The sequence below is a fragment of the Aegilops tauschii genome, chromosome 5 (assembly GCF_002575655.3).
Source record: "Aegilops tauschii subsp. strangulata cultivar AL8/78 chromosome 5, Aet v6.0, whole genome shotgun sequence".
NCBI classification, from domain to species: domain Eukaryota; kingdom Viridiplantae; phylum Streptophyta; class Magnoliopsida; order Poales; family Poaceae; genus Aegilops; species Aegilops tauschii.
Genome location: NC_053039.3, coordinates 383,676,773 through 383,697,894, shown reverse-complemented (window position 1 = coordinate 383,697,894; position 21,122 = coordinate 383,676,773). Strand labels below are relative to the sequence as shown.

Here is a 21,122-nt window from a genome sequence, read left to right as displayed (position 1 = left end):
GACCTTCGCGAGCTTGCGCCAGGTGGACTTGCGGCTTAACCCAGAGAAGTGTGTGTTCGGTGTCCCTTCCAGCAAGTTGCTAGGATTCCTCGTGTCCCACAGAGGGATCGAGGCGAACCCAGAGAAGATCAAGGCCATTGAGGACATGAGCCCACCACAGACCCTCAAGGAAATGCAGAAGCTGGCTGGTCGGGTGACTGTGTTGGGACGCTTCATCTCCAAGCTGGGAGAGCGCGCCCTACCCTTCTTCAAGCTGATGAAGAAGAAAGGCCCATTCGAGTGGACCCCGGAGGCCGACCGAGCTTTTCAAGACCTCAAGAGATATCTGACTAGCCCTCCGGTGATGGTGGCGCCACGACCTCTCGAGCCTCTAGTACTCTATCTTGCCGCCACTCTGTACTCCGCCAGCGCGGTGCTGGTGGCGGTTCGGGAAGAGCACCAAGCCAAGGGCGCGCCGCGCCAAGCTATAGCCGTGGTGACACAAGATCAGGAAGGCACAGCAAGAGCAGCGGCGACGTCAGCTGAGAACCAAGCGCGGCAGGACGACACTGCTGAGATCCAGGCCGGCGATCAGGCACCGGAGGTTCCACCGCCTCAGGAGATATCCCAGCTTTCACAGGACACGAGCCCCACCAACGCACCAGCCCTCGTCGAGCACCCGGTGTAATTCATCAGCACGGTGTTGCGGGACGCAAGGGCACGGTACCCCATGCCAGAAAAGCTCCTTCTCGCGCTCTTGGTGGCTTCGCGCAAGTTGCGGCACTACTTCCAGGGCCACCCCATCAAGGTCGTCTCAGCCTACCCATTGGAGAGAGTGCTTAGGAGCCCCAACTCTGCTGGAAGGGTCACCGAGTGGAACATCGAGCTGCAGGCATTCCAGTTGGAGTTCAGCACTACCAGAGTCATCAAGGGAGCTGCACTTGCTAATTTCGTGGCGGAATGGACTGATGCCCCAATGCCGGAAATAGGCGAGGACCGGTCCACTTCGCCGGGAAGTGAGGCGCCCGATGGCTGGGTCATGTATTTTGGTGGTGCCTTCGTGCACCAGGGCGCGGGGGCTGGAGCAGTACTCGTCTTGCCCACTCGAGACAAGCTCTACTACGCTGTACAACTCTGCTTCCAGTAGGGCGAGAAGGTCTCCAACAACATCGCAGAATACGAAGGCCTGATAGCCGGCCTGAAAGCTGCGGCAGCCCTGGGGGTGAAGTGTCCCACCATCAAGGGCGACTCGCAACTTCTCGTGAACTTCTCCAACAAAGTATACGAGCCAAAGGATGAGCACATGGAGGCATACCTCATAGAAGTACGCAAGATGGAGAAGCAGTTCCTGGCCCTGGAGTTACAGCACGTGCCTCGTGGCACCAACAAGGAAGCTGACGACATCGCCAAGAGGGCGTCCAAGCGGCAGCCCCAAGAGCCCGGCGTCTTCGAGGAGCGGCTCTTCAAGCCGTCAGCAACGCCGCCACTTTCAAGGACAACCCAGCCTCGGGAGGAGCTCCCGCAACCGCCTGCCTCAGGAGCCCTAGCCTGTGGCCCGACTTCGGGAGCGCGCCTGCTCTTGGCGCTCGAGCCCTAGGAGGAATGCTGGACCAAGGAATTCAAGGAATACCTGATGCAAGGGACGCTGCCAGAGAAGGAGGAGGACGCGGAGCGCGTGGCCCGGCAGGCCACAGCATACTGCATCCGGGACGGTGAGTTGCACAGGAAGCGGCCAAATGATGTTTCGCTATGTTGCATTTCTAGAGACCAGGGGAAGGAGTTGCTATCTGACATACACGGTGGGGACTGCGGGCACCACTCGTCATCACGGACCCTCGTCAGCAAGGCATTCCGCAGTGGATTTTACTGGCCCACAGCGCTCAATGACGCAGCTGAGCTGGTGAAGTCTTGTGAAGCCAGCCAATTCCACGCCAAGCAGATCCATCAACCAGCTCAGGGCCTCCAGACTATACCACTCACATGGCCGTTCGCGGTCGGGGGGCTGGATATCTTGGGCCCATATCCTCGAGCGCCATGGGGCTACTGCTACCTCTACGTCGCCATCGACAAGTAAGTGGGCGGAAGTGGAAGCCGTACGCACCATCCCAGCTGGTTCCGCGGTCAAGTTCATCAAGGGCCTCATGAGCCGTTTCGGGGTCCCCAACCGCATCATCACCGACAACGGCTCGCAGTTCACCAGTAACCTCTTCAAAACATACTATGCTAACCTTGGAACGCAGATCTGCTACGCTTCGGTGGTGCACCCCAGGAGCAATGGCCAGGCCGAATGCGCCAACGCAGAGGTCTTGAGGGGCCTCAAGACCAGGACCTTCAAGAAGAAGCTCGAGGCCTGCGGCAGGGGCTGGCACGACGAGCTCTAGTCCGAGCTGTGGTCCATTCGCACCACTGTCACCAAGCCGACGGGCGAGACCCCGTTCTTCCTCGTCTACGGAGCTGAAGCGTTCCTCCCTCACGAAGTCAAGCATCGCTCCGCACGGGTCCTGGCGTTTGATGAAACGCAGCAGGACGCCACGCGGGGGATAGACCTCATGCTGGGGGAGGAACGTCGCCGCGAAGCTGCACTGAGGGCGCCAACGTACCAGCAGGCGCTGCGACGATACCACTGCCGCAACATCCGCTCCAGGACGCTCGAGACGGGTGACCTCGTCCTGAGGCGGGTCCTCTCCATAGAAGGGTTGCATAAGCTCTCACCCATGTGGGAGGGCCCGTTCAAGGTTGTCCATGTCTCCAGGCCTAGCGCCGCACGCCTGGAGACACAGGACGGGGTGCCCATCCAGAACGCCTGGAACATCCAGCACCTCCGGAAGTTCTACCCATGAAGCAAGGCCCAGTGCCTGTGAAGAAAGGCCCAGTGCATGTGAAGAAGGCCCGGTGCCTGTGAAGAATCGCCGCCCATGACACTCTCACGTAATAATGAGTGGGGTTGTACACGCCCCGGACTCTCAGGAGTGTCGCCCTCGGGCCTCGGGGGCTCCCTCCCACGCCTAGTGGCAGCACTTAGCTCCGCGTTGGTTAGAAGACTTGAAGACTAGACTAGGTGCCGGACGCGGCTTTTCATTTTCTTTCCGTAGTTGGCTCGCCTTATTTTAATCGAAGTTTGCTTCTGGTGTTCCTTGCTGATTTGGTTCCGTCGCCATTTGCCGCTGTTCTCGACTCTAGTTCACCTGTGTTCTCTCTCTCGCATACCTCGCGAGGGGGCTAGGCAGGTGCCCTCGCGAGCGTTTTTTCTTCTGTGTTGTTCCTTCTCTCTGCTTTCCGTCTGCTTTCTCGCGAGGCACCCTCATTCGAGCCAACAAACTGGCGCACCTCTCCTAATCTATGCCCCTCGGGCATCACGATGCGAAGCGCTGGGTCTAGGCTCAGCTAAGCGACAAGCCTCCGGGCGACGCTCCTAACAAGTTTTCCTAACGAGTTTTGCAGTTCCCTAATACCCGCCGAGTCAAGGAAGGCCTCCGCAGATGCTGGGAAGCGAGTCCTCCGCGAGCAGGAGGCTACCCCAAGCATGCCAAGCTAAGTTACTTCTACACAAAATAACGGCACAACACGGAAACAGCAAGCACAACATAATGATTGGAAATCATAGTTCGATACACGCCCCCCAGGGCCCAAACGAGTGCCTTCTTGATGCAGAAAAGAAAGGAAGAACAAAATAAAGTGGCGCCTGCCCCTACGGCGGTCCATGGAGGCAGGCTCCTAGCGCCGTCCTGAGCTCGGCCAGACCCCACCTCGCGCTTCACGGAGACGCGGCGACGAGACGACCCGCTGCCACCTTCGAAGCGGGCGCGGCGGCGTGGCGGCTGGTCGTAGCCACCGCTGCTGGAGCTGTCCCCAAGGGAAGAGCCGCCATAGCTGGACGAGACGCGGTCGACACCAAGGGCGGGTTTGCCCTCCCCATCGTCCCAACCATCGCCAGGACCGAGCACCTCCTCACCATCGTTCACCTCGGGGCAGCACCCGACGCGGCGACCATCTTCTCCAAACACCCTCACGTAGAGGGTCGCGTCACCGTCATACTTGAAATGGAGGGTGCACCGCCTGCCCAGGCCGTGCGCTCGCGCGAACGTCTGCCAGCCGCGAGCTAGGGCTATGTTGCCCGCGGCGGAGACCTCGACCACGACCCAAGAAGCCATGCTGCAACAACAGTCCGCCTGCAGCCAGAGCCCACCTAGGCCAGAGGCTGGCAGCACGTCGGCGAAGAAGCACGGAAGCTGAAGCCAGTTGCCGGTCGGATCCTCCGACCAGACGACGAACTCCGGCAGCACCTCTGCAGAGTGGAAGTGCGGCCAGGGAGGCCGCACGACCATTGTCGGTGTCAAAACCGACGGATCTCGGGTAGGGGGTCCCGAACTGTGCGTCTAGGATCGATGGTAACAGGAGACGGGGGACGCGATGTTTACCCAGGTTCGGGCCCTCTCTATGGAGCTAATACCCTACTTCCTGCTTGATTGATCTTGATGAATATGAGTATTACAAGAGTTGATCTACCACGAGATCGTAATGGCTAAACCCTAGAAGCCTAGCCTATGTGTATATGGCAATGAATGTGTCCTATCCGGACTATGCTCTCTGGTTTATATAGACACCGGAGAGATCTAGGGTTACATGGAGTCGGTTACATAAGAAGGAATCTTCATGGTTGGCCGCCTAGCTTGCCTTCCACGCCAAGGAGAGTCCAATTCAGACATGAGTATGGTCTTCGGTCTTCATGTCTTCGCAGCCCATCAGTCCGGCCCATGGATAGCAGACCGGACGCCCGAGGACCCCTTAGTCCAAGACTCCCTCAGTAGCCCCTAAACCTGGCTTCAATGACGAGGAGTCCGGTGCGCAGATTGTCTTCGGCATTGCAAGGCGGATTCCCCTTTCTCCGAACTCCAAAACAGTCTTCGGACGCGATGATTGTATCCGGACCTGTTACACACCACACATAACCGCAGAGAGAATATAATATTTGCACGGATCCAATCTGTTGACAGTTTCTTGAAAACACGTCATTGCGTCTGTCCGGCTATGATTTCGAACCGTTTTTCTTCAGCCATCCCACGTCTCGAGACGCGGTTGCTATTGGCATGTCTTGTCGAAGCAGATATCGTGTCCCCTTATTACGGGATTCTCATCAATGCGGGCATGGGTAACCCAACCGTGCCATTTGCACAGCTCTTGGGAATAGGCGAATCTTAAGGCGAATGAGGAGGCGTTTAATGTTTGTTGCCTTTATAAGAGGATAAGGATCCCCTCTTCCTCTTCTCACACTTTCTCTCTGTCTCCGCCTTCCAGATCTCGAGCTCCAGCGCCCAAGTTCTCATCTCCTTTCCACTCAAGCGACCATGTCCGGATCTGGTGGTCAGGGCAAGTGGATGGTCTCCTCCGTCAAGGAGGAGGACATTACTAGGCTCCGAGCGGCCGGATATTTGGCGGAGGGAATCGCCCACCGCTTGCCGGCCGAGGGACAAATCGTCCCCACGCCGGAGCCCAACGAGAGGGTAGTATTCCTTCCTCATTTCTTCCGCGGGCTGGGGTTTCCACTCCACCCTTTCGTCCGCGGGCTGATGTACTATTACGGGATAGATTTCCATGATCTGTCCCTGAATTCCTTCCTCAACATTTCGGCGTTTATCGTTGTGTGTGAGGCCTTCCTCCGCATCCAGTCCCACTTCGGCCTATGGCTCAAAGTCTTCAACGTAAAGCCGAAGGTGGTGGATGGCCAGCACGCGGAGTGCGGAGGAGCCATGGTGAGCAAGCTATCCAATGTCTCCTGGCCCAAAGGCACTTTTGTGGAGACAGTAAAGGAATGGCAGAAGCAGTGGTTCTATATCACAGAACCTCGCGGCACCACCTGGGCCACGGCTGCCCAATTCCGCTCCGGTGCTCCCATGCGACTCACCTCCTGGGTCGAGAAGAGTCCGGACTGGTGTTCACCTGACGAGCTGATAGCGCTGCAGACGCGCGTTCAAAGCATGGTGACCAAGAACGTCAAGCTCGTTGACGTCATCCAGGTGATGCTGGTCCGCCGGATTCTTCCGTGCCAGCGCCGAAGCCGCCCTTTGTGGGAGTTCAATTCAAAGAAGCACCAGACCTTGGCGAGGCTCTTCGAGAGTACCCACGAAGGTGCCTGGAAGTTGCTTTTTAAGGGCAACGAGAAGCCACCGGCCACGGATTCAGACCGTCGCCATGATTGTACACGCCCCGCCAGCAAGGTATGCTATTTCTGTCGTATCCTCAACTTCATTGTTTCGAGGGTGACGTCTGAGCTTTTATTATGGTTCCTTTAGGACTGGGTGGAGAGGGCGAAGCGGATCAAGTGTCCAGCTCCGCTGCCCGAAGAACTGGTCATCCCGCGCCTAGCGGAGATGCTGGTGCCGGCGCCGTACAAGGCGCCAGCGAAGAAGGCCAAGAAGAAGGCCAAGAGTGGCCCCCGTCGCAAGGGCACTTCGGACGTGACGTCCGAAGACGACGAGGCCAAATCCTTCATTCCTGAGGACAACGGAGAGGAGGAGGAGGAGGAGGAAAATAACCCTCCTCCCGAGGAGAAGAAGACAAAGAGGGCGGCCTCGGCACATCCAGAGGCGAAAGCGCCCAAAAAGGGGAAGGGCGCCCCAGTGGTCAACACCGCGTGGGACGTCGACAGCAGTCTGGAATGGCGCCCCCGCACTAAGCCCCAGGCCGCATCGTAAGTGACAGGGCTTGCTCGTGCGCGCATTCAGCCCTTTCTCTCCATTATCTTGATATAGTTAACTGTACTGCTGCAATCCATCAGTCCTCGTCTGGAAGTTCGTTGGCTCCATCGGAGATGGTGAGTCAGTTGCCACCGCCTTCTTACTCCCCTGGGGCCAGGGACGACACCGAAGTGCTGTCCCGGAGGGCCGATCCGAACCGGGGAGGAGCCTAGGACGCTGTCCAGGAGGCGCCACGAGGCGAAGCCTCTACTGCCAGACACATGGAGGAGACGATTCCCATGGAGACTAGCGAAGAGGGCCGCATCCAGTTTGGCCCTCAGCCGAATACGATTCCAAAGACCCATACGGTTCCAGAGTCGGGCGAGCAGCCCCCTTTGAAGGAGGGGGCGCGCCACCTCTGCCGGTCGTCCATGTCCATCCCGGGGCGTCGGACAACCTGATGGAGGCGCTACGAAACGCCTCTATTATGGACGAGCACCGTGTCCTTATGGGCGCGATGATTGAAAAGGTTCAGTCCATCAAGAGTGGACTGAACGAAGCCTGCAGCAACCTATTGACAGGTTTCGAGGTAAGTGAGAAAAAAACCTGTAGTCAGTAGCCCCTGAGACACTGTCCGGCTAGAAGAACCGGACAGAGGATCTATTGTAGGAGACTAACATAGCATTTATGTAGGCGTCATTGTTGGCCGCAACCTCGCATGCTGCCGAAGTCTCTGAACTGAGGCAGAGGCTGGAGCGGACCGAGAACGAGCTCGGCGAGGTTAGAGTTCGGCTCCAGGAGAAGCAAGGTGAATAACGACTCGCTGTATGTTCGGAAAGCGTAAGCGATGTATATTGACTGTAGTGTCATAATATGCGCAGGAGCCGCGACTGAGGTCGAGGCCCTGAAGAAGGCGCTGGACGAGGCCAAGGAGAAAGCTGTCCAGCAGCAAGCCGCCCGTAAGAAGCTCGAGGCCCGGGTCAAGGAAATCCAGCAGCAGCTCCAGGATGCGGTTAAAAATGTGAGACCTTGGAGAATGATGCGTCGGCTCAAGAGGCCGAGCTCACCAAGGCTCGTCAGATCGCGGAGACCGCATGGAATGAGGCCCAGGCCGCCCTCCAGGAGATCCAGGAGGTCAAGAAGATCACGGCGGGTAAGGCTTTTAAGATGCAAAGCAAGTATGCGGAGAAGCAATACCTTTTACTAACCCAGGTTCGGAGTTCCCCAGGGGCTTTTGCGGATCTACCACGCAGCGTATCAGACGCTGTAGAGTTCTACCGGGCCGAAGGAGGATGTTCTACGGAGAGGCTATTCTGGTCACAGTACGCGACGCCAGAGCATCCCGTGTTCTTCACCGATCAGCTGAAGCAGCTGGTGGAGCTGCACAGGGTGGCCGAACTAGCCATGAAGGATTTGACAATCCGGCTATGGCCAGCCGAAGCTATGCCCGGCAGCTACTTCGGGCTCGTGAGGCATCTGGTGGAGGCCTGTCCACGGCTGGACGTCATCAAGCGCTCCGCCTGTATTGAAGGTGCCCGTATGGCCTTCTCTCGCTGCAAGATGTGGTGGGCAAAGATGAACGCTGTTAAAGTTGCCAGCGGGCCGCCGGAGGGCAAGCGATATTTCGCGGATGTCGTAGAGGGGTCTCGACTTGTGGTGGCGCAATGTTCGCAGGGCATTGTATTTGAATGAATGTATTCATGTTGCACTTGCCTTGTATTATGGGAACAAAGCCGGCTTTTGTAAAATAATTTTATTATGCTTTAAATTGTCACCTCCTATGCGGCCGTGTTATTTGTAATCTGAGGGTTGGCCAGTCATCGGCTTCTGCCCTCACGTAGGTAGTACGGAGGTGTTCGGGATGGAATCTAAACAATCTTGATCCAATTATATGGTCCTTTGGAGGAGTTGTTTAGCGCAACGAACAAGGCAATCGGACTGTACGGCTTGAACGCCCTCACTTAGCCATAGGAGTTTTATAATTAAGCAAGTGTGCAGCCCCTGGTCCAAGCCAGGGTGCTGTCGGCATCTGATCGGGAAGTGTCGATCCTTCTCATGACGCGGAAAAAAATCTCCAACGATTTTGTAACCCTCGAACAGCTGACCGGCTCTCGCCGTATCATGACAGTCAGTTTTCGGCTTTCTCTACTGAGGTGCTCATCCGGTCAAAGCCAGGGCACAATCGCAGTAATTCTCCCTTTACTACCCTAGCTGATAGAGCGGAACGTAGGATAGCAAGCACAGGAGCCGGGCAACCCAACTATTGACCAAAGACATGATTCGGAGCCAATGCATATAATGCTAAATTCGGGGTGCCGAACTTATGTATAAGAAGTGTTCGGACTTTGTTGCCTTATTGTGGGGCGATAAGTAGCCCCTGGCGAATATGAAATGTATAGAAGAGGATCGATGCAGCAGATAAGCAGATCGAAATAAAACGAAGCAAAAAGCGAAAACCACATAAGCTGGGCCACGGACCATTTTTATTATAACTGGGTGGATACGTCAAGGCGTATCTTGTACAGATGGTGTGAGAAGTATCCGAGCTATTTAACATGCCGGAATCAGTAGGGCGCAGCGTGCGTGTCCTGGAAAATAAGTATGAATATCGTTGAGAAGAACGTATAAAGGTTACCCTGCACACCTGTGCTGCTTGCCTCCGTTGTATGCCAATCCTTCTAAAGGACTTGAGATCAGGCCCGCGGAAGAAGGAACCTGAAACAAGAAAAAGGTAAAAATATGTGTGTCCAAGGTCTGTCTGGCCAAACTGTAGACCCCGGGTTATCTTGTGCCTCCGTCGATGTCCATGCAATTTTGAGTGTGTAATTGTGTACGCGTGGTACGAATGCCACTACCTCGTTGGGACTGGTACGGAGGCCGAATTGCTAGTCGATCTCTTGACGAGCCGCGCCGTCCTGTTGCAGTGTAGTCCGGGATCTCTTAATGACATCTGAGGGCTCGGCAGCCGTACTATGGTGCTGCTTGAGAAGGCCGCTCTGTACTTCTGCTGCTAGGGCGGTGGTGTGCTCCTCTGTTCGGAGGGAGCGTTCCGTATTGCCATTGACTGTTATGATGCCGCGTGGGCCGGGCATCTTGAGCTTGAGATAAGCGTAGTGTGGCACTGCGTTGAATCTAGCAAACGCGGTTCGTCCAAGCAGTGCGTGATAGCCGCTGCGGAAGGGGACGATATTGAAGATTAACTCTTCGCTTCAGAAGTTGTCCGGAGAACCAAAGACCACTTCCAGCATGATTGAGCCCTACAGCGGGCCTCTACGCCTGGTATGACTCCTTTAAAGGTAGTCTTTTTTGGTTTGATTCGCGAGGGGTTAATGCCCGTCTTCCGCACTGTGTCCTGATAAAGCAGGTTGAGGTTGCTACCACCGTCCATCAGGACTCGTGTTAGGTGAAACCCGTCAATAATTGGGTCGAGGACTAGTGCGGCTGAACTGCCATCCCGGCGATCAAAAGTGATGGGGAATGATGACCACGGATTGAATTTTGGGGCGACTGGCTCTATCGCGTAGACGTCCCTAAGTGCTCGCTTACGCTCCCTTTTGGGGATGTGCGTAGCGTATATCATGTTCACCGTTTTGACTTGAGGGGGAAATTTCTTCTGCCCCCCAGTATTCGGCGGCTGGGGCTCTTCGTCATCGTCCTCACTTTGTGATCCCTTTTCCTTGTTTTTGGCATTTACTTGCCAGCCTGCTTGAAAACCCAACAATCTCTGTTGGTATGATTAGCTTGCTTATCCGGGGTGCCGTGTATCTGCCAGGGACGGTCGAGTATGCGGTCCAGGCTGGAAGGTCCTTCATTGTTCGTTTTGTAGGGCTTCTTCCGTTGGCCGGACTTGGAGCCGGTGAATCCGGCGTTAACCGTGGTGTCATCAGTGTTGTTGTTGTTGCTTCGGCGTTTGTGTCTATTGCGCCAGAGCTTGCTGGTGCTATTCTTGGCCTCGGAGGGGCCTGTCTTGCTGGCTGTGTTGTTACTACGGGCCAGCCAACTGTCCTCGCCCGCGCAAAAGCGGGTCATGAGTGCCGTGAGGGCTGCCATGGACTTCGGCTTTTCTTGGCCGAGATGGCGTGCTAGCCATTCGTTGCGGATGCTGTGTTTGAAGGCTGCTAAGGCCTCGGCATCCGGACAGTCAACGATCTGGTTCTTTTTGGTTAGGAACCTAGTCCAGAATTTTCTGGCTGATTCTCCAGGTTGTTGAACTATGTGGCTTAAGTCATCGGCGTCTGGTGGCCGGACGTATGTTCCCTGGACGTTGTCCAGAAAGGCTTCTTCCAAGTCCTTCCAGCTGCTGATAGAATTTTCCGGCAGGCTGTTAAGCCAGTGCCGAGTTGGCCCTTTGAGCTTTAGTGAGAGGTATTTAATGGCGTGGAGGTCATCTCCTCGAGCCATATGGATATGGAGAATGAAATCCTCGATCCATACTGCGGGATCGGTTGTGCCGTCGTATGATTCAATGTTGACAGGCTTGAACCCCTCAGGGAATTCGTGATCCAGTACTTCATCTGTGAAGCAGAGAGGGTGTGCGGCGCCTATATATCGGGCCGCGTCGTGGCGTAGCTCTGACGGAGTCCGTCTGCGGTACTCGGCCCGTGCGTGGTTAGATTTATCACGTCCGAATAGTTAGCCGTCGTCGTGCCTCGAGGCACGCCTCCGCGATCCGTAGATCGATCTTGTATGTCCTGCTCTATCGTCCAGGATCTGCCAGAGGTCATATGTGTCACCCCGAACTCTCTCGTCTCTATTTTTACGAGGCGGTGGGGCAGGCTGCTGTTCAGCTTGAGTTGCCGCTTTATCCCGGCCGCGGGGTGGCCGGTCGGCCGCCCTGTCCCGACCACGTGGTGGTCGTTCCGCATTACGCAAGGGAGATGTATGCTCTGGTGCTTCCTCGTCGAATTGAGGTAGCAGTCTGCGTTTTGGGTAGCTCTTTGTTGGGCGCCTGAGGCCGTATTCTTCGGCTGTCAGGACATTAGTCCACCTGTCGACGAGCAGATCTTGTTCAGCTTGGAGCTGCTGCTGTTTCTTTTTCAGGCTCCTTGCAGTGGCTATGAGCTGAAGCTTAAAGCGCTCCTGCTCCAGAGGATCCTCAGGCACGATGAAGTCTTCGTTGCCGAGGCTTGTCTCCTCCTCGGAAGGTGGACGGTAACTATCGTCCTCCAAGTCGTCTTCTATGGCTGTTCGTCGGGGTTGTCTTGCCTGTTGTCATGTTGCTCCTGTTCGGATGTAGCTCCGGCAGGGTCTTCATTGTTTTCAGCGTCGCCTGGAGTACTATTCTCTCCGGTGCAGGTGTTGCCGTCCTTTGAGCGACGAGGCTTAGAATGGCGCTTGGGGCATCGGCGCTTGGACTGCGTCCCAGAGGTTTTATTCGCATCTGGCTCTTCGTTATCGTTGCCAGATCCTTTGGGTGTATCAACCATGTACACGTCGTACGAAGAGGTAGCCGTCCAATGTCCGGTGAATGGCGGGTCATGGCCTTGCTCCATATCGGCATCGTCGTCCATACCGTCGATGTCTTCGGAGCCATAGTCAAGCACGTCGGTTAAGTCATCGACAGTGGCTATGAAGTGGGTGGCGGGTGGGAAGCAAAATTCCTCGTCGTCCATCTCTAGCTCGACCCGAACATAGTTCGGCTGTGAGTCCTCCTCCAAGGATAAGTTCTTTAAAGAATTTAGTATGTCACCAAAAGGCGAGTGCTGGAAGAAGTCTGCGGCGCCAAATTCGAAAATCGATAACCGATCCAGCTCGGTGTCCGCAGGCACGTCTGACCTAGAACGTGTAGCCAAAAATGAGTCTGGAGTTCCATTGACGCAAATATTGCAGGATGTCGAGTCCATGTGCGGCTCCAACGCCGTGGACTTTGTGGCCTCGAAGGGCACAATCTGCTTCAGTTCTGAGGCCGTTGCAGCAACAGGATCCATCTCCTGGGTGTGATCCGATGACAGATTTAAGTCATGTTCATCGGAGAGAGGGGGAGCGATTTCCGCAGTCTTGAACCCATTGGAGATCAAGTCTCCGCGAGTATCCGTGACGCAGTTCAAGCTTCCAGATCTGACCTGATGGCCAGGGGCGTGACTATCGACCTACTCCAGATGGCCAAGCGAGTTGGCCCGCAGTACGAAGTCACCGAACACAAAGGTTTGTCCGGGGAGGAAGGTTTCTCCCTGAACGGCGCCATTACTGACGATCGAAGGGGCCATCGAACCTTTTGACAACGGCACAGTGGAACTCTCAATGAAAGCACCAATGTCGGTGTCAAAACCGGCGGATCTCGGGTAGGGGGTCCCGAACTGTGCGTCTAGGATCGATGGTAACAGGAGACGGGGGACACGATGTTTACCCAGGTTCGGGCCCTCTCTATGGAGGTAATACCCTACTTCCTGCTTGATTGATCTTGATGAATATGAGTATTACAAGAGTTGATCTACCATGAGATCGTAATGGCTAAACCCTAGAAGCCTAGCCTATGTGTATATGGCAATGAATGTGTCCTATCCGGACTATGCTCTCCGGTTTATATAGACACCGGAGAGATCTAGGGTTACATGGAGTCGGTTACATAAGAAGGAATCTTCATGGTTGGCCGCCTAGCTTGCCTTCCACGCCAAGGAGAGTCCAATCCGGACACGAGTATGGTCTTCGGTCTTCATGTCATCGCAGCCCATCAGTCCGGCCCATGGATAGCAGACCGGATGCCCGAGGACCCCTTAGTCCAGGACTTCCTCAACCATGGCGCGCCTCCCTTCGTCAACAGGGCTCCCTCGGCTGGAGCGGCCCCTGCCACGCGCAGCGGCGCCCCCGCGGGGGCGGGGGGGTTACGGCGGGAGTCGAGGTGTGCTTACGGGGACGGCCGCGTCCGCGCTTGGGCGCCGGGGAGCCGGGCCCCTCGCGAGGGGCCTTTCCTTTCTCTACGGCGGAGAACCTCTTCGACGGCGCCATTGGAGTCGCTGGTGGAGCAGAGGAGGAAGAAGCAGGCGGAATGGGAAGTGGGGGACGGGGGCTGCGCCCCCTCCCTCATTTATAGCAGGAGAAGGCCAACCGGCGCCCCCCACGATCACAGGTAATAATGGTTTCCTTGCATGTCGCAGGGACTTGTCAAGTCAAGCAGTTGCCGAGGCAGCGTGGGGAAGCGGAGACGCCCACGTCCAATCCACCGCCACGCGTCAACCGAGGCCGCAGGCTTTTGGGGCCCGCGGCGCTCCGCGCTTGACCTTTGGCTTTGCCTCGAAGCCAAGCCCGAGCGCGCCTTGGGCCCGAGGGCTACTGTCGGCGTTCTGGGAACGGGGGTCCCCAGACTTGCCTGCCTGCGGCCCACGGCGTGGCTGTGCAAGCTGGCCCGTACGGCCCATCTTCATCAACAAGGCATTCAAGACCCTCGCGATTGGCCCTCGCGAGGCGGACGACGCAAGACCTCTTTAGGAGCGGCCTCGCCGGGCAGGCTCACGAGGGGCGGAGAGATCAAGGCAAGGCAAACCTCGCAAGGCTCTCATGACGTGAGCCATGACGATCGACACCAGGCGGGCGCCAGCGCGCGCAGCGTCATTGTTTCCTCTTTGGTGCTAAGGAGGCAAGCGCAGGCGCAGAGTACCGAGGCATCAAGCAAAGGTTTTCATATCGGTGAAAGCGAGACCAGGGCCAGAAGGACGGCAAGACGGAGGTCACCATGGAGCCGAAGACGGCGTCACCACTAGAGCCTTTTGCAGGCGAAGACTACTTTTGTCAGGATAAGCTGTACTAGCTGTCCCCTTTCAAATTGGTCGTTGTTGGCTCCCTTCCCGCTCAATATTTGGGAAGAGGACCAGGGCCTCTATAAATAGGACTAGCCACCACAGTAGAGGGCAAGTAATCCTGAGCTGATCAAATCCACACACACACGAGTTCGCCAAGCACAAGAATACCTCAATCTCAGGAGGATGTTCTTCCCCTGTACTGTTCATCATCAGCCCAAGAGGCAATCCACCACCACCACACTGGAGTAGGGTATTACACCACAACGGTGGCCCGAACCAGTATAAATCTTGTGTCTCTTGTGTTGCGAGTTCGTCTAGTTCGTTCTTAAGATCTTAGCCAGTTAGGACGTGGATCGATAGGGAGGAAATCTTCGTGCGCACCCCAGTGTTCGAACCTTGAGATACTGTTTATCTTGCTCCCTTATTTATTCCAAAAATACAAAAATATTGTTACCACCCAAACTACCAATCTATCACACAAATTATTAATCTCTTTATCAAACTAGTGCATCTATACAACTGACAATTGTATCGGGTGTGCTGGGGACACAAGAGAATATCGGGTGTGCTGGGGACACAAGAGAATATTGGGTGTGCTGGGGACACAAGAGAATATTTTTATTTGTTTGCAGGATTGTTTTAGAGGGACTACTTTCAATCTGTGCCTCCCACGGATTGATAAACATTAAGCCATCCACTTAAGAAAAATTTATTGTTGTCCTATAATCTTCTGTGTTTGAAGGCCCAATAAAATCTTCAAGAATAAAAGTGTAGAGACATCAATGACCATGTTCCACTAGAAAATGGCATACACCTCCCCCTCGGTGGATGCTTGAATCAGCTAGATGACTGGATGAGGAGGGAGCTCATCCTAAACCAAACAGTTATGATTTGCACCATCTCATCCTAAACCACACATGTAGACATTGAAACAACAGTCACAAAATTACTTAGCTACGTGGTGTAGACAACCAAACTACTTACATACCGTAGCCGGGAGACTGTTTCTATGCAACCACAAGTACATCCAAACAGCCTCCCCCCTCTCCCTGCCTTTTATATGAATATAATAGAGGTAACGTTCATACTAAACCCCCCCCCCCTTAAGAAAATGCACATGCTCCTTTATTCCGTTGTCGTGCACGTGTGTGCGTGTCTGAACAAAGAAATGGCAAGCTAGCATGTGAGTGCTCGGTTTTTTGTATCCCTCTGCTCTTTGTAGTGCATGCATCAGGTCATGCCATTCGCAAAGTTCCAAAAAAAATTTAAATAGAATGTTTAATAATTTATAAATGTTTATGGATCCAGAAAATGTTCGTGATTTTTAGAAAATATTTGTATATTCAAAAAATATTCACAAATTTGAAAACAAATGTTTGGGAAATAAAAACATGTTCATGATTTTTTTTAAGTTTGTGTATTAAAAATGTTCATGAGATTGAATAAAATTTTGGCAATTCAAAAAATGTTCATGAATTGAAAAATATCCTAAAAATTCAAAAACTGGTCTTGTCTTACAAAATAATTTATTGATTCATAAAAAATTTGCCGATTCAAAAAATGATCATGCATTTCAAAAAGTTTTCTTAAATCAAAAAAATGTTCGTGAATTTCAAAAACTGTTCCACCAAACAATCTTCAAAAAAATGTTCGTCGGTTCTAGAAATGTTCGGCTATTCTAGAAAATGTTTGCAAATAGTATAAAATGTTCATGATTTTATAAAATGTTCAAAAATCTGTAAAAATGTTCACAAATATGAAAAATGTTCATGATTTTCAAAAATTGTTCATGATTTCACGAAAATGAGAGTGATAGTGCATCTCGGTGATGCAGCAAAATGTGGTCATCACCATTGGAGATTATAAATTTTTTTCTCCCATTGCAACGCCGGGCCATTTTGCTATCTACGAATATAATAGCGGTAATGTTGATACTAAATAAAGCACCCCCCCAAAAAAAAGTACATGCTCCTTTATTCCGTTGCCGTGCGCGCGTGCGTGTCTGAACAAAGAAACGGCAAGCTAGCATGCATGTGCTCGGTTTGTTGTATCCCTCTGCTCTTTGCAGTGCACGCATCAGGTCATGCCATTCGCATCAAGAGATCGTCTCGGCCTGTACTCTGTACCATCAAATAAAAAACATGACACGTAGTACCATGTGTATATATCTAGTTTGACTGCTGCTAGCTAGCTGACGCCGCACACGATCTCAACATCATCACGCATGAGTGATTACACATGCACCTCCCGTCCGTCGGCAGAAATCACATATTTGACCTGAGGGCGAAATCAAATCACAAACTGACCTGCTTTTGAAAAAAATTCACTCGGCTGACCCTTTCGTGTGGCGCCCGACAGCTAGGCGCCGCACACTACTATGCAGCGCCTCTGCCTTAGGCGTCGCACCTCCTGCCAGCGTGGCAGCCCTGGTCCAGTTGCGGCCCCACAGGCAGCACTGCAGCGCCTAAGGCTTAGGCGCCACACTTGTAATGTGCAGCGCCCGTCTCTTAGGCGCTGCACAGTCTGTGTTCCACTTAGGCTGGCCCCACCCTCTCTCCCCTCCCACCCCCACCCCACCCAACCCTTAGACTTGTGTCCCTCCTCTCTTCCCCTCCCCCCCCCTCTCAAATCCTTCTCAAATCTTGCAAATCCGGAGTATTTGACCGTGGATTTCGAAGCCAACCCCTCCCTTAAGGTAATCTCCTCCGATCCCCTCGTTTTCATCCATAGGAATTGTCACATTTGCTCAAATCTTGCTACTTTGGGGAAACCCTAGATTTGGCTTGGATTTGCAAATTTGTGTTGAATGATGTTGTGTTTCTTTGCTAATTTGGTATGGTTAGGCTTTCATAGTATGCTAGGGTTAGGGTTATGTGTGTTTGATGTTGGTGTTAGGGTTATGCTATGGTTAGGATTGTGGTTATTGTCAAGTGGGGGTTAGGGTTAACCAAGAATTCTCGGTTTTTTAGGCATGGCTTCATCCGGTTCCATGACGAGGCCACCGTGTGCTAACCAAGAAGACATGCCGAACAAGTGGGAGGGCGCATCTTTGGACAAGGTGAAGGAGAAAGATGTCGACATCCCGCCATGTTGGTGTGGAGATGTTTGCAAGGTGAAGGTGTCCACCGACCGAAATAAATCATGGACGGAAGGGCGGAGATATTTTGTATGCCCGAACTATGCTTATGATCGTGCACTTCCAACTAACGCCTATGACCAACCACCGGTAAGCTCGAGAAGTAAAATGTTACTATCAAATGTTTGTCAACACTAACAAAAATTTTGTATGCAGTCACCGCCTCCTCTATGCAAGTACTTCACGTGGATAGATCTTGAAGTGCCAGAAGATGTCAAAAAGGACCAATACCAAGATTGTCTTAGGCGGCAACGGCGGTTCGAAGAATCGTTTCGAAGAGGCTTGGAGGAAGAGCGTCGTCAGAAGGAGAGGATGGAGCGGAAGAAACGAGAGGAGGAGAGGGCACGCCAAGCGAAACTTGCTCGTGAGGAGGAGAGGGCAAGAAAGCTTGCAAAGGCTCGCGAGGCGCAAGAGGAGGACTCGGCCCGTGACAAGAAGGGGAAATGGCCTCGCTCTACTCAGCAGGGACTTCGCTTCGGTGCACTCGTCGTCAACTATCTTCTACTGAATGTGTCGTGAACTTGTGAGGGCATGTGAGATGCTGGTGAAGTATCTTCTAGGGCAAGCTGCCATTTGTCATTTGTAATGAATGTGTCGTGAACCATGTCGTAGTAACGTTTGAATTGTCTTAAGTTATGAACTCATCGGCATAAAATTTGTGTTTGTTCAAATTGCTGTGATGCTGCAGTCATTGTAAGTATTATGTTGTTCCGGTGAAATGAATGTGCTGTAAACTCTGTTTTTTCAGTAAACAGCCGTGCAGTGCCCAGAACACAGGCGCTGCACTATACCATGCAGCGCCCAAGGGATAGGTGTCACACAGTACAGTGCAGCGCCTGGCTCTTGGGCGCTGCACTATGACTTGGTAATTTTCGTGGATGGTCAGTGCTGAAAGCCTTCTGTGGCCCTCCGGATAGCCATGGCCAGGTCGGCATCGCCTATGAGACGGGCGCTGCACTGTACTGTGCAGTGCCTAGGCGTTGGGCGTCACACAGTACTGTGCAGCGCCTGTCTGTTGGGCGCTGCAGTGCTGTTAACTGCCAAACTGCATAAACAGATGCCATTTTGGCCTCATGCAGCACTGACATAACTTGCTACAACATAAATAAGATTACTGTAGACTGCACATACTGAACAAAGACAACTAATAACTTCAACATCACATCATTTAGGACAATTCAACATTACTACCAGTTCGCAAACACAAATACCACACTAGTAAGAATTCACCAACATATAACATAACCTCACAAGTTCATCGACCTAATGAAACGGCTACAAGAGCACTAACAAACACAAGCACTAATGCCTTCCGCGTGTGTTCCTGGTGCCACGCATGCAGGTAATCTTCTTCTTCCTGGGTGGACGAGGCTCCTCTTCCTGCACTTCCTCCTCCGCCTCCGCCTCATCATCCAAGCTAGCCATCCGCGAGGTCCCTACGACCACCTTTGGGTTGCCTCTGTTGTCAAAGTCGTTGGGCGTGTACCGGCGTCTGGGCTGCCTAGGCTTGAACACATATGGGGACCGAAGTTGAGCGTCCGCCAAAGTCATGTCATCATCAAGCTCATGGCCCTATCAAATCAAACAATATGGTGAAGACCGGCGTCGTAATCAAGTGAGAATCACATCTAAAGGATTAGTCATACCTCTTGGGTGACCACGCCATCATCATCCAGATAAGCATATGAGGAACTCACATCGTCCCCCTGATGGTGAGATGAGGGGTCTGATGGTGTACCAGACCTAAAGGCAGATGGTTCATCAAATTCGGGATCACGGCAACCGAGAAGATTCGATAACCGCCTTAACTTCTTGGCCTGACGCTGTAACATGAACACGTGTGAAGATATCAAACTCCGCAACATAGACTGGCTCTCATAATGAATGCGATATGTACCTTGAGGAATGCTCGTAGTGAATTATCATCATTGCCTTTTCCAACCGGTGTGTTCTCGAGAATAGACTGGCTCTCATCAGCTGCTTTCTTGATCTCGGTGCACTGCGGATGAGAAAGAATGAACACGTTAGCCATCCAAACATATGTAATACGGCCAACGGGAAAGTAAAGAAGGAACACTTTACCACATAGTTAATCACCGGAACAGCAGGGACTCCTTGCCCTACCCTGACATCTCTCTTGTACTTCCCCTTTGATAGATCCTCAATGTTTACGGGTTCTTCAAGAATTTCCTCATTATATGCCGGCGGGCATATCTCAACTCGAGTATTTTCAAGAAGCCATCGTATGTAGTTATCAAAAGCAAGTGGGTTATGCTCACGAAGCTGGGCGCGTGCACTACTACGAGCTTGCTCCACGCAAAGCTGGAAGCGGGTAACATACGAAGCATGATGCTTGTCCCAGTCCTTTATCTTCCGTTGCCTTCTCCTGTCCAACCTGCATGGTACAATACCAAACATTAGCAAAATCAAGAAGGACTGACGATGCTTAGTCAATACGCCCTCTTACCTATGAAGTGCTTTGTCCGTATCCACCCATTCCGGCGGGTGAGGCTGGAACAGACCAAACTGACGAAACACGCGATGTGGCAAATGAAACTCAACAGCCCAGTTGCATATCAGTGGGCACCGCATAAGCCAGAGATCCCTATCCCGCAAGCACATCGGGTTGATGCTAAACTCCGGGGTGTACCCAAGTCTGTCATCGGCGCCATATGGCTGCCATTCCACCTATGAAATAGGGCAACAATGCAAAATTGGTGACTTTCTTTCAGGCAAACATGAGAAATGACTGAAGTAATGACCTCGTTACCTGCTCAGGCGTAATCGTGTCCAACTCGGCAACGTACTTCTGGTACATGAGATTGACATCGTTCGTCATCTCGGAAACCACATCCCACTTGTAAGCCCAAGTGGGGCGCCGTAATTCGTCATCTTCATCTTCATACCAAGGATTAAACCTGACGCTCTTCGGGCGTCCAACAGGCAGACGCTCCCAGCTCCATACAGAAAGTAGAAGCATATTACCACCAATGCCTGCACTATCTGTGATCCTGCAACACGCATCGTCCAGCTGCATATGAAAGAAAAACAATGTTAACTTGGCAGCAAGCTTGCATTGCTAATGAAGAAATGAGTTGATCACAAAACAGACCAACTACCTGTCGGTACAAGTAGGCAAGAGTCGCTGAACCCCAGCTCCATTTGCTATCGAGGACGGTCAACGCCTTCAGCCACATCCATGGAGCGTTCTTGCCAGTGGAGTCAGGAAACAAAGTTCTCGACACAACATACCACATGTAGACACGAGCATGTGTCTGGATCACATCATCAGTGGCATCCGGAGGGCACGTCGCAAAGTGAGTTTGAATCCACGTGAAAGCAGCTCCGGCTGCTTTCCTTTCCCTCTTCTTCTTCTCTTCTCCCTCCTCTACATCAGCCTCAGCCTCAGTAGGAGCCATACCGATAAGAGCAATCATCTGCTCGCGCCACCCATCAGAATCGGTGCTCATACAGAGAGGCATCCCGTCGATAGCAAGACCGGTGATCAACGAGACATCCTCGAGCGTCACGGTCATCTCCCCAGTCCGAAGATGGAAACTATGCGTCTCCGGCTTCCACCGATCAGCAAGAGCGGAC

The 21,122-nt window shown here is 53.0% G+C and overlaps 1 long non-coding RNA gene across 1 annotated transcript; it reads right to left on the bottom strand.

Annotated features, from left to right (window-relative positions):
* Positions 1-19,767: 19,767 nt before the first annotated feature.
* LOC109786110 (uncharacterized) lies at positions 19,768-20,550 on the bottom strand. Its single transcript, XR_012183701.1, has 3 exons — positions 20,296-20,550; positions 19,993-20,213; positions 19,768-19,920 (listed from the first exon to the last, which is right to left on the bottom strand). It is a non-coding gene; the product is annotated as an uncharacterized lncRNA (long non-coding RNA).
* Between the last annotated feature and the right edge of the window lie 572 nt (positions 20,551-21,122).